This window comes from Uranotaenia lowii, chromosome 2 (assembly GCF_029784155.1).
Source record: "Uranotaenia lowii strain MFRU-FL chromosome 2, ASM2978415v1, whole genome shotgun sequence".
NCBI lineage: Eukaryota > Metazoa > Arthropoda > Insecta > Diptera > Culicidae > Uranotaenia > Uranotaenia lowii.
In genome coordinates, this window is record NC_073692.1 from 217277344 (window position 1) to 217295203 (window position 17860).

Here is a 17860-nt window from a genome sequence, read left to right on the forward strand (position 1 = left end):
AGTACAAAATATTCAATTTTCCCATACAAACCTAAAAGTTCAAATTTACTCTTGTAAACGTTACTTAAAAATTCTACAAAAAATCATGGATGAGTTTTGGACCAAGACGGAGCTTTTTAGAACCCAGGGTTTGAGAAATTCAAAAATGACCCCAAACCAACTCAGTCTACTAGACTATACTGCTATCATATGCGTCGATTGATTATCTTCGTATTTTTTAGGAGAGAAATAAAAGTCTTAGGAATCAAATGTTGCTCTTGGTTTTTAGGAAAAACAACTGTAAAATTGTCTAAAAATAGGATAGCACTTAGGTCATACTTTTACCCCACCTTTTTTTCTAGAATAAAAATTCTAGAAAATGTATATCGGCTTAAAAGTACTACATTATAGTTTCAAGATCAATTTAACCAGACTAATTGTTTCAAAATTGTTTAAATTGTGGAGTTCATTAGATTTGTTAAAAAAAATCATGAAAACCTGTCAATTTGATACGAAAAGACTACGTGTTAGAAGACGGTTGTCATGATTTCTAACCGTTTAACAAGTTTTGGGATACAATTATTAGAAATTTGAAGCCCTCTATATTGATTTTTTTTATTTACCATGATTTTATTTAAAAAACGACTATAATATATACATCGGAAAATTGAGCATTTATAACCGGGAGAAAACCTGGGAAAAACTTTGGAATTTCAAAACGAATAATCGCTAGCAACCCTGCAAAACATTTGCGAGCCAGGTTTTGGAAACTATTCGATCACACACAAATTATAGAAAAAAAAATTATTATTGCCAAATGGTGCGTTAGATATAATGGAGCAAAGAAAAATGTGGCCCATGATACCCCACTGTCTCCTAAATTTTATTGATTTTAATTGAGTCATTTTTTAAGTCCAGCTTTTCTGGATGAATTTCTTTTAAGGAACAATTTAACTTTGGTTATGACTAATGATCTAATGATAAGATTGGTAATCGTCAGACGAGTACTCAAATCAGTATAAATTTTTGACAGTTCAAGCTGCCAGTATATGGTTGGTCTGATGGTTTATTTATACAAGTTAGTATATTATAATACATCCAAATTATGTTTATCGTTAGCATAGGAAAATTTCGTTTATCTTCCATAGACTAAACCATCATCAGCATCCCATTTCCACCTACTAAATACTGGCAGATCAAATAGGTTTTTTCTCTTTCCACTTTTGATCCAATCAAACTCAAGCAAGCGCAAGCTGAGCGCGAGAATATCATCAATTTCCATGAAGTCCATAAATTCACTCTCCCTCTGCGGGTGATTTTCTCGTTTGATGATCTGTTATTAGACGTACTCTGGATGTGGACGGTATGTTGTTGGCCTGACCTATTACTTTTGTACATAAATCCGTCGTATTTAGTGTTTCGTCAAACGATGCTCATGAAACAGCAGCAATGCACATCAGAAATTCAACAACAACATCGACTAGCAGCGCGCAGCATGTACTGTACCCTTTACTGGCTCGCGTTTACGCATAACCGGGCTTTGATGTTGCCTGAATTACCACTTTTATGGTGCGTTTCTAAAGTTTTGATGAAGGTTTTTTCCTCCTTTCATCCGGAAGGAGGCCGCCTTTTCGATCTTTGTTGTTTGGCCTCATAAAAATAGAATTCCGAAGAACTTAGCCAACTAATCGTTTAGGTATCCGCTTCATGCTCAACCTGGCGATCAGAAAGTGAAGCTTCAATTAAACATCTTTGTTTGTTTACTATCTCTTATATAAAAATGTGCAATCGCCGATGCCTTTGAATTTCAGTACATGTTTGATCCTTTCTCTGAGAATAACAGATGGTGAGACGGTTTGATGAATATCAATGTGGTGCAATTTGACCTGGGCAGAAAAAAAAACCATTTTAGTCTTTTCCTCAAGACATAGGGATCACCGGTCCTTTCGACGACATTCTTGGTAAAATATTGCCGAAATTCTACCTCTATTAGATGTCCTTAAATCCACTGAAGCTCAATTCATTTGTTGATGAAAGTCATGCTAGTGACAAATGGCTTGATGTCCTCTTAAGTGCTTCGTAAGTTTAAGAAATTATCATAATTAGAATCAGAACTTCCTTCTCGGTGGCAATTTTAAACTAAGTAAACAGAAGTTCATTTCAATGTGAAATCAGGCACTGCATCTGAAAATGATATTCAAATAAAATCAATAGAGTTTAAGTTTCCAGCAAATTTCCAAATTTTAGCAAGATCTGAACACGGGGAGGGGTTGTCTTGAGTCTCATGCGTGAATGGGATTATATGTTTTTTTTCTTTGAAGTTCGAGAAATTAAAAAAAAAAAACTTGTGGTTTACCAATAATATATTATAGGTTTTATTTTTGACACTTTACCAGCTTTGTGTCTAATAAAAGATAGTAAAAAAAGATAAATAGTATGGTTTTCCACATTTCTAACGTATCATTAGGCAATTTTATTTATTTTTTATTATTTTTCTTCCCCGAGTTCAGACTGTTAAAAAAAAGTTGGAATTTGAAAAAAACCAAAATGATCAAATAACATGCAAAGTTTATGAGTTACCCAAAACTGTAATTTCTTAATTCATTTAGTTATTTCAAAGAGATTTTAGGTGAGAAATAAAAGAGAGTTGTGTATGATCAAATAGTTTCAAAATCCTGTCTCGCGAACATTTTGACATAATTCTTTATATGAGGTTTATGTTCGTCTCAATCGCATTAATAGAATTGACAGAATATTTTTCAAAACTCTTTATTTGGCATAATAAAACTTCATAGATAGGGACAATATATTTTAAGTTAGGAATTTGTGTAAAAACACCAAAATATAGGTGGATACCCCACATTATATGGCCCATGAATCCCCACAAGTTGTGATTTGCAAATTGGTTGCGTTTAAGTGACTGATCGATATTTCATGAAAAATACCTTTTCCATGTGAAAGAACGAGAAAAAACTAAGATCATAAGCATAGGAGCAGATTTTTGTTATTAACGTCAGCTTTCCCACCGATGTAATTGCAGGTGCTTGTTTGATTATGTATGTAAAATTTTTTTGAGCTAGTTAAATAAAAGAAGCAAGTCAAAAACATACAGAATTATATGCTTACGCAAAGATAAACCAAAGTGGCCCACATTTCCCCATGACCCACGATACCCCTACCTATTTTTCAACAAATGTTACTGTATGTCCAAATTCGTTCACACCGCAACTTAGATCTAATGGATTCAGATTCATGGTAGTTGAAGATTATGATATAACAAACGCCGTGAATTCTATATCAAATGCGACTGGTTTCGATAATATCCCAATTAAGCTGATCCAAATTGTTCTTCCCGAAATTGTATCATCACTTTCTCGAAATTTTCAGATAATTGAAAAATTTTGAAATTATTACCTTTGACTAAAAAATCACATTGTGATGAAATCTCTAATAAACGACATCTAAGTGTTATCAACCGAAACATGCTTTTACGTGATTACAGTCCACGATAACATAGCATTACTTGTATCTAAAAAAAATATTTAGCACTAATTTTATATCGCAGATTTAAAAAAAAAATTAAACTAAAATCTTAATTTTTTTTTTCAAGTTTACAAAAATAGAAAATTATCCCTATGCGAATCGCTATCCTTATTTGTTACTCTTATTTCTGAATATTTGATACATTTTCATCAATACTTAAAATGGTTATGCTTGTGGTTAAAAAAATAAGATGGCTTGAGTGAATACAACAAGTTTTCTTTCAAATGGAGCTTCAAAATCCCTTATTTATGTTTTATTTTTGTTTCGATTATACACACTTAATCTTTTCTGCTGGGATCGGAACGATTTCGTCTTGTATTTTCAACAGCTGAAACTACAGGACGATTTCAGGACAGCAAAAACGCTCAGGAAAACAACTGTCAAATTCACCTGAAGGTTCGAAGCGGGTTTCTCCTGTAATTCGCAGGGAACTTTGAAGTGTTCGTGTAGGCTGGAATCGGCTTCCATCCACCATTTTTTAAAGAAATTTTTCAGCAATGATTAAAACTTTTTTAAATCCAAAATGAAAATATTTATTCAATTATCGCTATACACTAAACAATAAAGTCTGTTGAAGGATCGAAATGTCCATTGTTTCCGACGGCTGATCGGCGCTGTTTTTATTTCCACGAAATCTTTTTTTTTCTTTTTGATAGGAGTTTAACCCGTTAAGGTCATTCTTCCTCTGACACGGAATCAACTATTTCTCCAGCTTGTGCTACTTTTTCAGAATTCTCTGGTGTTTGTTCCAATTTGCAGCATATTTCGCCTGGAAACCAAAAGAAGAAATTGGTCATTTACCTGCTCTAGCAACATATTCATGTTGCTGATATCACCGATACTAGATACTCATTAATCAGGCGTCAACTCGTTCGAATTTCAGGAGAAATGAAGCGCTACGAGAATCGTTCAGAAATCTCGCCGTGCCTCAGGAAAACCTCTTGTTTTTGACAATTCAAGTGTCATTTTGAGCTGTTTTCCCGTAATTCAGAGGATGATGATCCCGAGCGAAATAATTGCAATCATTTTAACATCTTTGTGTCGTTCGCAATTTCTATCAACGGCAGACAGTCATAACAAAACTAATCCGTTACAACTGTGTTCGATGTTTACTCTTGGGCTGGAACTCACGAACATCAGCTCAGGAGGCACATGACTAGCCAACTGAGCTATATCACAAGTCCCCATATTTGTAAACCTTCATGAAAAAAATTTGCATCTCCTGGAACTTTTTTTTTAACGTTATGATTTGAAATAAATAACTTTTCATGTAAAATAACTTCAACCTGAATAATTAGATAGAACCTACACATTTTTTTTCACTATTCTCTGTGTATCAACTGTCCAAGCATTCCACTGTACAAATGTTATAGAAAAAAAAATTAACAAAACCAATTCCTTTTTCCATAATTCAAATTATTCCGAAGACCTAATTTTTCGATACAAACGGTGAAAACCCAATTTTTTAATTCGAAACTCCGTTTAAAATTCGGCGTTGAGCAAAGTTGATCAAATTCTCAGATTTTTAAGCGAATATCTTCCAAGTTCCAGTTCTCAATCTTTTTGTTTTATCCCTGGTAAATTTCCCTGTTATTTTTCATCTGATTAACTGTGGGGCAAGTTACTGACATACAATTTTTTTTGGTTTAGTTTGGACTAGTGTTTTATAACAATCTATCGAAGAAAAATGTCGAAAAAAAAGAAATTGGAAAAAAATTTTCGCGGGCCGCAAAAGGACGCCTCGAGGGCCGCATACGACCCGCGAGCCATGCGTTGCTTATTCTTGGATTAAACCATTTTTTTAATCATTGCCAAATTATATTTTTTAAGTTTTCTTATTACGCCTCTTAAAATGATGGTCAGCCAGGTTTTATAGTTAGATCATTATATAGTTTATGAGAAGTAAATTCCGGAAAAGTTAGATCAGTAGCAGGATAAGAGATCGAAGCAACCAGTTGCTGTAAAGTGACGTGTTTTTGCCAAGCCGCTGCAGAACACCTCGAAAATTTGAAAATGTTCGAAAAAAGTTGTTTATTGAAACAGAATAAGACGGATTCTTACTTTTTTGTTTTTACCAGAGGATATAGAAGCGCCGCTGTACAAGACTATTGTGAAAAGAATCAGCTAACCAGGACAAGGGCGGATGGTGATGAAATTACAGCATAAAAAATAACCGGAAGCCACCCTCAAAAGATTGGGACGTTATCGTAAACATTTGGTGAGTTTGTTCCATTTATCTTTATGTTCCAGAAAAATATTACGGATGTTCGACGAAGTATTTCTTTTGAGAAGGCAAAGAATTTCAAAAGTCCTCTGAATCTACCGGTGAAAAATCATCCAAGACATTCTTTCTTTTTTACCATGTCATTCAAAGTTTTGAATCGAGGTTGTTAAGTTTTCGTGAACGTTATTCAACCATTATTTTTCAACGAAAAATTTTGAAAATTGATTACGGTCCTCGGCCAGAAGTGAAGCAGGAAACCCCATTGTATCAAGTGTATTGATTGTAGTACGACCATTATGGATTTTTTGATATGATGATAAATGAAAATAATTTATAAATATTGGGGTTAGTTAAAATACTGTACTATGAATTTTCAAATAGTTGCGTTCCAGTTCTTAAATCATCAACATATATTTATTTATAATCCATATTAAGCGTTTGGCAGGGAACTCCACGCTTTATTCTTCCCTTTGTTCCAGTATCTTTTGCGGTATTTACAACATGGTTGGTCTGGCCGTATTAGTATCTGCAATGCATGTTCTATGCATACTATGTTGAAAAGAAAAATTAAAAACGCAGGTTTTTCATTTCCCAGGATGCTTACATGTTATGGCTATGTTGGTAAAAGAAGAAGAAGAAGAAAAAGAAGAAGTCAGATCAGTTGCAGGATAAAAAAATATGATATGATCAAGAAAAAGTCCGACTAAAGGAAAATCAATTATTTACTCAAAAAACTGTCCCTATTTCAAAGGCCACCCCCTCCCCCCTTCCTTCTTCCCCTTAAACGTCCCCTTTCTAAAAAAAAGTGTTCACATCGAGATCTTGAATTTGAACTAGAACTTCAGAACGGTTCGGAAAAATAAATCGATTTGTGCATGCTATTGAAAAAATTAATGTTCGCAAACCGTGGCAAAAAAAACTAACTTCGAACACATCGATTGCGCTTTTTAAGTACCGTAAACCGGGGTAAAATTGATCACTTTTTTAAATATATTTCGATTATTTTTTCTGTTAAGGGGAATGTGGCATGTTTTATATTTTTAAAACCAGTACTAGACTCCTATGAACGTAAAACATGGATGCAGAAATTTATTAGACTACTATAAATTTGATTTAAAAATTGATTTCATCTGTGTTCAGAATGTTATGCTTTGGGGTGACATTGATCAGTCTCTATTCTGAAGGTTTTAACGAGTTTTCTTGATCGTAAAGGATACAAAAAACATTCATAATATTTACATATATTAGTTCATCAATCTAACCTTGATTTTTAACGTTTTCTTTTAAAAATATTTATAACCGAAAAAAGAACTATGGTGCTGCCTACATTTTGGGGCAAAACTTATAATAATTCTTAAATAGTTTGAGCTTCAAAATTCAAATGAAATTTTACCCTCACTCATTCCCCGAGGCCCTCCCAAAATTTCCATTTCCATTTTTTCTTCAAAGTAAACGATTTGATAAGGTTCCCATCCATTTGTCCAATACGAGCTTACTCTTGGAAAATGTTCTTATTTTTTGAATATCAAAAATTTATCATTAAATGACAAAAATAGCACTATAACTGTTCATATACAAATTACTTTAAACAACCCGTTTGTTTCTTGATGTATTTTGGTATCATCAGGAGAGCTGTTTGTTTGCGAGCCTTGGAAAAAATAGATATTTTAAGATTTTGAAATGAGATGCCTATTTGATACTCAATTAATAGGCTTTCAAACGTAGAAAACAGTATTCAAAAATTCTGAGACTGAGACAAATAGACTGAGTTATTGACGATAATGTGGAATAGTTTATTGTTGGTCAAATTTACCCCGGTGATCAAAGTTACCCCGTTTTACGGTAATTATGTTATAAAAGAAAAGAAATATTTAGCTTCGTTTCTTGAAAGTGTAGGGTTTAGGATCAATCATGTTAGCTTAGTTTTTAGCTAGAACAGGAGGCTGCGGATTCCATGATTGTAATCGCGTCAGAATAACTCGAGACGTCCAACAATAAACACGTCAAACCAATACCAAGAGTTTTATTGAATACCCGGTTATCCTGCAGATTCAGAAGTGGGATGGTTATAACAAGAGACCATTCGAGAAAACCCACAGCTAGGAAAAGTTTTTCGGAGGATCCGCCAACCGTATCAAATTTGGATCCAGCAGAAACTCCCGTCCTTGATCAAAATCGAAACGTTCCGGAAATGTCGGTAGGAGCTGTAGGATCAGTCTCTCCAGGCACTGGTGCTGTGAATTCGACAGGCAGTGATGGGACCGAAGCCGGAAGATCGATGTTTCTTCACCCGGATTATGTGAGGAGTTTGCTGCCGGAATTTGATCCTGAATTGATTGCAGTGACTCGGTGGATACAAAAAATAGAAAGGTTACAAATTTTATACCACTGGCGATCGGCAGAAACACTCCACTATGCTACAATGCGTCTAGGAAGAATAGCGAAACTCTGGTTTGAAAGTGTAGAGGAACGGATCGAAAATTTTGAGGATTTCAAAAATGAGGTGATTTCCGCTTTTCCGAACCATCAAGATGAAGCGGATGTTCACTGTACGCTTTTGAGAAGGAGGAAGCTACCGAACGAAACTTATGAAAACTTTGCTTATGACATCATTTCCAAGGCGAGACGAGCGAACTTCAGTGATTCAGCTACGATCAAATACATCATTAACGGAATTCCTAACCTATCTCTTCGAGTGGCTTTGAGTACAGCGGGACATCAATCTGTTGGTAATCTTCTATCAGCTATACATCACTTTGAAAGCATATCGACAATGAGCCAAGAATCCAGAAATCAAGAACAAATGCCGCAGGGACGTTTTCAAACGGTTTGTTTTGGGTGTGGAAATCCGGGCCATCTAATACGAGGATGCCCACAGACGGACTCTAGAAACGGTAACTATCGAAGAGTAGCTAATCAAAATCCAACTCATGGCGGAGGAAGCGGAATATTACAACGGTCAGAATTTCCAAGTAACAATCGTCAACAAGGCAACGTAATAAGGCCCAATAATCAAGGCGATACAGGTTCCAGAGGTGCTACCAGGATGGATTTTGTTTCGGCAGTGAGAGAAGAAGACGAAATTGTTTGTTCCGATGGTTCACAAGCGCAGCAGAGTACGTCTCGAGGTAGAGTAGAAAAACAGGGCACTGTTAGTATTCAAAATTTATATTTTAATATTTTAGTTAGATTTTATAACAAATTTTCAGATTGTTCAGCACTTTTTGATACAGGTAGCCCAATTTGTCTTATTAAGCGCAGTTTAGTTCCAGAATCGTTTGATTTTTCTTCTAGTATTCGTTATAATTTTGCAGGCTTAAATCATTCAAAATTATCTATTCTAGGTGAATTTTCGACTGAAATTGTAATCAAAAATTTTATTTATATTTCACAGTTTAAAATAGTACCAGACTCGACCATGCACCCTGGGTGTATCCTTGGATCAGATTTTATTGAAAAGAACGAGTTGTGCGCAGATTACGATGCCAAGACCATTTCGTTTGCTCGGTTATCTCCATCTACACTTAAGAAGCCTTTGGAGCTAGCTTGTAAAAAAGAAAAATTTAATGAAATCGATAACATTCAGGTGAGTCCAGATTTCTTCTCGAACACTGAAGTTGAGGAGTTAAATATTGGTGACAGTTGTATTGCTTTATACCATGTTAATCGAATTAAGAATCTTTTCGTTGAGGAATATTTAGAAAAATGTAAACCGATAAATCCGTTGAATAAATATGTAATGCGAATTGAGCTTTCTAGTTTTCAAACATACAATTTTTCTCCTCGGAGATTGTCGTACGCAAGTCCCAAATCATCAAGTCTTGCTTACTACAAATCGGCATCCTGCAGATTTCAGAAGTGGGATAACCGGGCGCTGCCCTCTGAAGATTTTATTCCAAGAACCCGTGAACTAATTTGGAAGCGGCTGAAGCTCCTGTTCCGGAAGGTACCTGAAGTGGAAACTCTGGGAAGATTTGAAGCATACCGGATGCTCTGGTAGTTTTCCAGGCACTGACGCTGTCAGGATGGCAGGCAGTGGTGGAGCCAGAGATCGCAGATGTACGTTCTTCAGCCAGATGATGCAAGGAGCATCCCAGGTCTGGTAACGGATCCAGAAGTGGTGGCCAATCGTGAAGAAGGTCGAGAATCTATTTGAAACAACCCCGTCACAGAAGAATTCAAAAGCAGCAATCCAAAGGTTCGCATTTATTCGACTCCATAAGGCACTTCATAGGAAGAATGGAAAACGGACCGGATGCATCGGTCAGAACTGAAAGAGCAGTTATTCCAGGCACTTACGCTGCCGAAGGATGGCAGGAAGTGGTGGAGCCGATGATCGCGGGAGCGCGTTAATCTTCGATGAGGCGATGTGTGGATCATGAAGCGAAAATTGAATTCGAATTCAAGAGGCTAAGTTTCTGGATGTAAGAAAGTGATAGGTGATAGATTTAGAATATTAAGACCATGATGTTCCGAGAGTAAGCTTTTAATTTTGTTTTTATTTTGTATGTATTTTATGAGGTTTCCGACATGACTAGATTCTAATCTGGTACATCGAGGACGATATAAAGGTCAGGATGGCCGAACTGTAGGGACCACATGAATGTAGTTAATATAAAACTAGGAGGCCGAGACTAAATGATTGTAATCTTGTCAGATATTTTCAAGTAGTTGGACAATAAAGACGCAAGTCCCAAATCATCAAGTCTTGCTTACTACAAATCGGCATCCTGCAGATTTAGAATGGCCGAGCTGTAGGGTTTAGGATCAATCATGTTAGCTTAGTTTTTAGCTAGAACAGGAGGCTGCGGATTCCATGATTGTAATCGCGTCAGAATAACTCGAGACGTCCAACAATAAACACGTCAAACCAATACCAAGAGTTTTATTGAATACCCGGTTATCCTGCAAAAGCAAATTCAATGTTTGAAGCTTTCCAAACTTCTTTTAATTATGCTAACAAAATTATTATGACTTTACGATTCCCTCATGGATCCAAATAGATGTTTAAGTATTATGAATTGGAACGCTAGATCTTTGCTGGCTAACCAAGATGAATTCTTTTTATTTTTGAAAACTCAAAACATACATATTGCTGCCATCACTGAAACTTTTTTAACTTGAAAAGTAATGCTTTCTTTAAAATTTTACGTAATGATCGACTTGATCGACAAGGTGGGGGTGTAGCTATTGTCATCATAGTCGTCTTAAATTTAGACTTCTTCCTTCTTTCAATACAGAAGTCTTAGAAACAATTGGAATTGAATTAGAAACTTCTATGGGGAAAATTATAATCGTTGCCGCATATTGTCATTGAAGTTGAAATCCGAAGTTTTCGTGCTGGTGATCGGCAACCTTGCCAACTAGCGACGTTGTGAAATATCATTACTGGCAACGCTTTTGTAGTAATAACCAGCGTGCCTATACAGCTACGGGTGGTTGCATATTGAGCAACAGTAGGCAAGGAGTACCAAAAGTTTCTCATTGGTGGGGGGTGGACACGGAGCGCTTTTTGACAGCGAATTGTTCGCCTACCATGCCTATGATTACGATTGCCTGTCACAAGATGGACGATTCCGTGTATTCACGCAGAGTAAACTGGAATTTTGGAACGAATTAAATCTGACTTGATTCAAAATATTCATTTTTTTGAATCCAGCTCCTGTTTTCTTTGAATCAATGAATTAAAGTTTTGATTGAAAAGAATAATTTTTGAAAGAAAGAATAAATTTTTTGAATTGAATAACTTTGGACTTTGATTTCAAACAAATTCTTTGATTCAAAAGAAATTTGTTCAATTGCATATTTCTTTAGAAACAAAGTAAATTTTCTTTCAACCGAAGAAAAATGTTTTAAACTGAAAAGAACAATTTTTTGAAACAAAAACTTCAAACTTAGAAGATATTTTGCATTGACTTGCAAGAAGAACAGAAAACCGAAAGATCGAATAAAGTTCGGCCGCTCGTTTTAAAAATCAAACCAGTGAATCGGAGTAAACTATAAATAAGGAGGATTCAGGATGCAAAATGGTAAGTGTAAGTTAATAAATACTGAATATTTAAGTGAATTCAAGATTTTCTAAAACGCTTGTATAGTTACAGGACCACGGCCGACGGATAGATTTCCAAGTCTCTCGAACATGGAGAAAGCTGCGCAAAGTAACACCTCCCCAAATCCCGCGGTCGTATTTTTTCGGCCCAATCTTCAACGGCAATCACCAGCCGGACCAGCCAGCAGCTGGAGTGGCTTTCGGAAGTTTATTGACCGGCCCACGGAGAATGCGAAACTTAGTCAACGATATCAAGGACCCTACTCGGTTATAGTGAACCAGTGTTTTATGTGTTTGTGAATAAAAAGGAATTTAAAAACTAAAATTGTATCTTTTTATTATTCAAACTCCTAATAGGAACTTCGAAACAACAGGGTAAAAATCTTCCAATTGGAATAAATGGAAAATGGTTCAATGAATAAATGCTTTTAAATCTATATCTAAATTACCTTTGAGCAAAGATAATAACTTTAAATCAAATGAAACTGGTTTTTGTATCAAAGCATTAATATTTTGAATCTAAGATTTTTCAAAAGAAAAAATCTTTGAAACAGAGGAAAATGCATTTGAACCAAAGGATTTTTTATTTATACCAAAACCAAAGGAAAAAATCCTTTGTTTTTGCGGCACTTTCCTTTGAAATGAAAAAATCTTTGGTATAAGAACACACCCGAAGTTGTACACGTCCTGATAATAACTTGTCGCCAGTGAGTGTCGCCAGTAAATGTCGCCAGCGCTCATTGACGATAACTCCGGTTTGGGGATTCAGCGACAATATTTGCCTTTTCAAAGCAGCGGTGAACAGAAAAAAATTTTGAAGGGAGATTTACAAAAACTCACCAGAAATAAATCTAATTTTTTTTATTATTGGTGACTTTAATGAAAAACACCGATCTTGGAATAATATTTCCTCAAATTCAAATGAGAATATTTTATTTAATGACTGCTCTGCAGGTTATTATACTGTGGAATATCCTAATGGGCATACTTGTTTCTCTTCGATTAGAAATCCCTCCACAATTGATTTGGTTCTAACGGATTTAGACGAGCATTGTAGTCAGTTCGTTACTCATGCGGACCTCGATTCAGACCACCTTCCAGTAACATTTTCTTTATCCCAAAGTCCCATTGAAAACCCTTTAAAATCAACTTTTAACTTTCAAAAAGCTGACTGGGAGCGATATAGGAATTTTATTGAACGTTATTTAGATGTAAACGTTCCACTGAATTCAATAGAAGATATTGATTTGTCTGTAGAAAATTTGACAACTTCAATAGTCAATGCTAAGCCGCTTCAATACCTAGAGTTAAACATAAATTTAATTAACCTTTGATCGATGATGATCTTCAGTTTTTGATACGACTGAAAAACATTCGCCGACGCCAATATCAAAGTACTATGGATACTTATTTGAAATTTATTTATTGCGACCTTCAAAAAGAGATCAAACTTCGTTTAAATTTCACCCGTAATGAAAATTTTGCTAAAGCAGTAGAGGACATAAAACCCTACTTAAAGCCGTTTTGGAAATTAACTAAAATTCTGAAAAAGCCCCAGAAGCCAATTCCTACTTTGAAAGATGGGGATAAACTTCTTTGAACTAATGCAGAAAAAGCTAAAAAATTAGCCCAACAATTTGAGTCTGCTCATGATTTTAATTTAAACGTTGTTAGTCCAATTGATGCTCAAATTTCCCTAGAATTTGATGATATTCTTTCTAAACAAAATGTATTTGAAAGTTCTTGTGAGACAAATATTGATGAACTTAAATTGATTTTCAAAAAGTTTAAAAATATGAAAGCCCCGGGGAAGATGGAATTTTCTATATTCTTATTAAAAAGTTGCCTGAAAGCACTTTAAATTTTTTAGTTAAAATCTTCAATAAATGTTTTCACTTGGCTTATTTTCCCAATAAATGGAAAAATGCCAAAGTAACTCCAATTTTGAAACCTGGAAAAAGTGCTTCAGAGCCTTCAAGTTATCGACCAATTAGTTTGCTACCTTCTTTAAGTAAACTATTTGAGAGAGTTATTTTGAATAGAATGATGATTCACATTAATCAGAATTCTATTTTCCCTGATGAACAATTTGGTTCTCGTCATGGACATTCTACTACACATCAACTTTTGAGTGTAACTAACATGATTAACGCAAACAAATCTGAAGGTTATTCAACTGGTGTTGCTCTTCTAGATATTGAAAAAGCATTTGACAGTGTTTGGCACAAAGGTTTAGTAGCTAAATTAGCTCGATTTGATTTTCCTGTATATCTCACTAAAATTATTCAAAATTATTTGACTAGCCGAACCTTACAAGTAAGCTATCAAAATTCATGCTCTGAAAGGACTCCCATTAGAGCTGGGGTCCCTCAGGGCAGTATACTTGAGCTTATTTTATACAATATTTTTACTTCTGATCTTCCTGATGTCCCAGAAGGAAAAGGTAGAAGATTATTTGCTGATGATACTTTGCTTTCAGCCAAAGGTCGAAATTTACGGGTGTTACGCAGTAGATTGCAACAAAATTTAAATATCTTTTTGAATTACTTGAAAATATGGCAAATTTCTCCTAACGCTTCCAAAACTCAACTTATTTTATTTCCCCATAAGCCAAGAGCTAAATTTTTAAAACCTAATGAAAATCATTCCATAACTTTTAATGGGGTTTCATTAGAATGGTCTGATCACGTGAAGTACTTGGGACTCACACTTGATCGGAATCTTACTTTTAAAAATCACATTGAAGATATTCAATAAAAATGTGATAAATACACTAAATTTCTTTATTCTCTCATCAACAGGAAATCCAGGTTGTGTCTGCGAAATAAGATGCTAATCTACAAACAGGTGTTTCGACCAGCGATAATATATGCAGTTCCGATTTGGTCTAGCTGCTGCGCGACGAAGAAAAAAGCCATCCAGAGGATTCAGAACAAGGTTCTGAAAATGATTTTGCGGCTTCCACCTTGGCACAGCACCGAAGATGGCCAACAAAATCATCTCCAACTTCAGAGGCAAATCGATGCAGTCTTCCATCGTAGAGATTCGTTCTCTTTATAATTAGTTTTATTTTAGGATAGTGTTTAGTTTTAAGTTTAAAATATTTTCGCCATTACAGGATGTTCTCCTACATTAAATACTTGATTGCGCTCAGCAAGTTTAAATCTTATAAATAATTTTTTTTATTATCTAGTTAACTATAGGGCTCTGAACAGTTCATTATTGAACTGAACACCTAATACAATGTAATAATGTAATATAAATGTAATGATGAATTGATACAAATAAAGATATATTTAAAAAAAAAAGTCGGCCAAAGGGGTCGTCCATATTACCCAATCACTGGTTTTGCAATTTTGGTAATGTTATTTACTAGATTTTGATAAAAATTGCCACTCGGGAAATTTAAGGGACGGGCAATCGATTTTAGGTATCAAATTTGGTGTAAATGGTCTGCAAAAGGGGTCGTCCATATTAACTGTTTATGCTTTTTAGATATTGACGTTATTATGCATCGGATTCGGATTAAAATTCCATATGATGATTTTGAGAGACGGGCAATTATATGGATGTAAAAATTAGCACACTGGGTTTTTTGAGGTAAGACGAATCAATCCGTTTTGTGGAAATATGACAATTATGAGTTAAAAGTTAATGCAAAGGATCAATGAGGAAAATTCGTGCATAGTTGTTTATTGAGAATTGTGAGTATATAATTTCGGATAGTCATATTACGAAAAAGCGTCATTCTCATTATGGAAAACAGGTGGAAAACAGAAGAAAAAACAAAAAAGGCGCTCAAATGTTAAATTGATCTGATTAAATCACCGACCAGTGAGCAGGCATCAAATTTTGTTTCATTAGAACGACCATTTTTAAATTGTTTTTTTAAGTCTTTGAGAGAGTTTTGCATTGGATAAGTTTACAAGTTTCACCAAACTGAGCATGCCGCATCTATGAAACAATAGCTGTGTTGATTTTGTTTGGTTCCGGCACGAATTTAAATCATAAACGATTACAAATTTTTTCAAAAAGTGCTCATTTTTTGTCGAAAAGTAAAAAATCTGCCTGACCTAGGTGTAAACGTACGACTTGAAGCACGGGTTTTGGAAAGAAACAGATACGTTGTTAATGTGGTGGTTTTCCAACTTTTTAATAGGAATACTAAAAAAAAGTGTTCAAATCGAGATCTTGAATTTGAACTAGAACTTCAGAACGGTTCGGAAAAATAAATCAAAATGTTCATGCTACTGAAAAAATTAATGTTCATCGCAAACCGTGGAAGAAAAGAAATATTTAGATTCGGTTTTCTAATTCATTATTTGTCAGAAAGGAATGTTTAGAGGCGTCCGCAGTCTGGAATTGCTGAGCCTCACTTTAGATTCCAAATATTCGCATCGTTTATGCAATTACGCTGCATGTGAATTTATGTTTTGCTGTGTACGAAACATTAATAAGCTCCTGTTATAAAGATTATGTAATGATTCAAACATCCTCATCGTACCGATTCCGTCAAAATTCAATACAACTAAAAATAATTACCAAGTAATTCAAAATCAACCGTCCATCGCAGTTATCTGATTGGCTTCTAATAGAACTTGCCTCCGACAAAAAAGTTGTAATCCCCCCACACCGTCAAGAATTTAAACCGTTGTTATTTTTTCTGATTTGAATCAACTCAAACGTATTGTTGTTGCTGTAGCTACCCTTCACAATTTGCGGAAAGTAAAAAAAAAAAAATCTTCCGAGACCGAATCTCATCTACATACACACGTAGCTAAATAGGTACACCTACCTTCAGTCTTATTTGGCACGGAGGGTCCTGCCCTGAGCATACATTAAGGATAACAACCTAATCAACCAATAAGCTTGAATGGGTTCCTAGCATTTTGTTGTTGTTGTTGTTGCTTCTTGTGTGTGACGTTTTCTTTGCTCGATTCTGTTTTGTTGCGTTCGTTGTTTGCTTTCTGCCATTCGGCGGGTTACCCTTTTTTCGTTTTTTTCTGCTATTTTGAAAAGGCACTCTTCCGGTACCATTTAGTTTCAGCATCCCTCCATGAATATGCACGATATGATGGGGGATTCTCCAATAGAGGTCGCATTGAATTGCTATTGTCCTTTATTCGCTGCTGCTGTCCCGTTCCATGCAAGATTTTTTGTTTTATTTTTCGCCGTTGTTGGTTGGTTCCATTCCTCCGGCGCTCTGGAGAAACCCCACGGCACTGTCCTCGTTGTTGGCCTGACGAAGCGTAATTGAGTGGTGAAACAATGCTCATAAAATCTATTATGCGAAAAATCTCTTCCCTGCCCGGTTTATGTGCGGCATATCGTCTTTCCTCATTATGGCGCTTGATGACGTTTTAAGAGGTCTGCCTGCTACTTGACGATTTTTCCCCGGGACACTGGAACACTGATGTCATGATGGCTGGTTTTTGGTTTTGGTTTGGCTTAGCTACTTCTACTTACTTGCTGCAGAACAGGAAGGAATTGGCCGCTCGGAATAGGGCGGAACCGCGTGTCCTACGTTTGGTTTGGTTTGGTTTGGTTCGGTTTCGGAGGCGGGGTAACCTGCGGCTATACGAGACCATGTTATGGCATATGACACGGCAAGGCAAGCATCAAGGTTTCGTCATGTGACAAGGACTCAGTCAAGAGAGCGAGACACATAACAGATAGATAGAGAGAGAAAGAGGGACACAGTTGAGGAAAGCTTTTTATTTTCATTCATTCGAATCAGCTCGTTTGGAATCTACAACAAAATCACCGAGAGCTAACTTCTGCCGGAGCACGTTTTTATGCTATCTCAACCCGTCGTCGGATGGTTTGGGTAGGAATTCGCTACATGACTTTGAGGAAGTTGCACAGGTTGGGCAAAGTGTGGGAATGGGCAATTATTATGCTCATGAAAAGGATTTTTTCCTGTTTTGCATGCTGCCGTACAGTAGCCACTGGATAAATGGTTTCCGATACTGGAAAATTACTCTTTCTTTTTAATTATATTTTTAGGCTGTTTTCATAGTTCCAAGTAAAATGTCGTATTTGTCGAGATTGGTATGACTTTTTCG

The 17860-nt window shown here is 35.6% G+C and overlaps 1 long non-coding RNA gene across 1 annotated transcript; it reads right to left on the minus strand.

Annotated features, from left to right (window-relative positions):
• Window positions 1–6118: 6118 nt before the first annotated feature.
• On the minus strand, window positions 6119–17373 carry LOC129747220 (uncharacterized). The gene is made up of 3 exons (XR_008737468.1): window positions 17262–17373; window positions 16591–17197; window positions 6119–6359 (listed from the first exon to the last, which is right to left on the minus strand). It is a non-coding gene; the product is annotated as an uncharacterized LOC129747220 (long non-coding RNA).
• Between the last annotated feature and the right edge of the window lie 487 nt (window positions 17374–17860).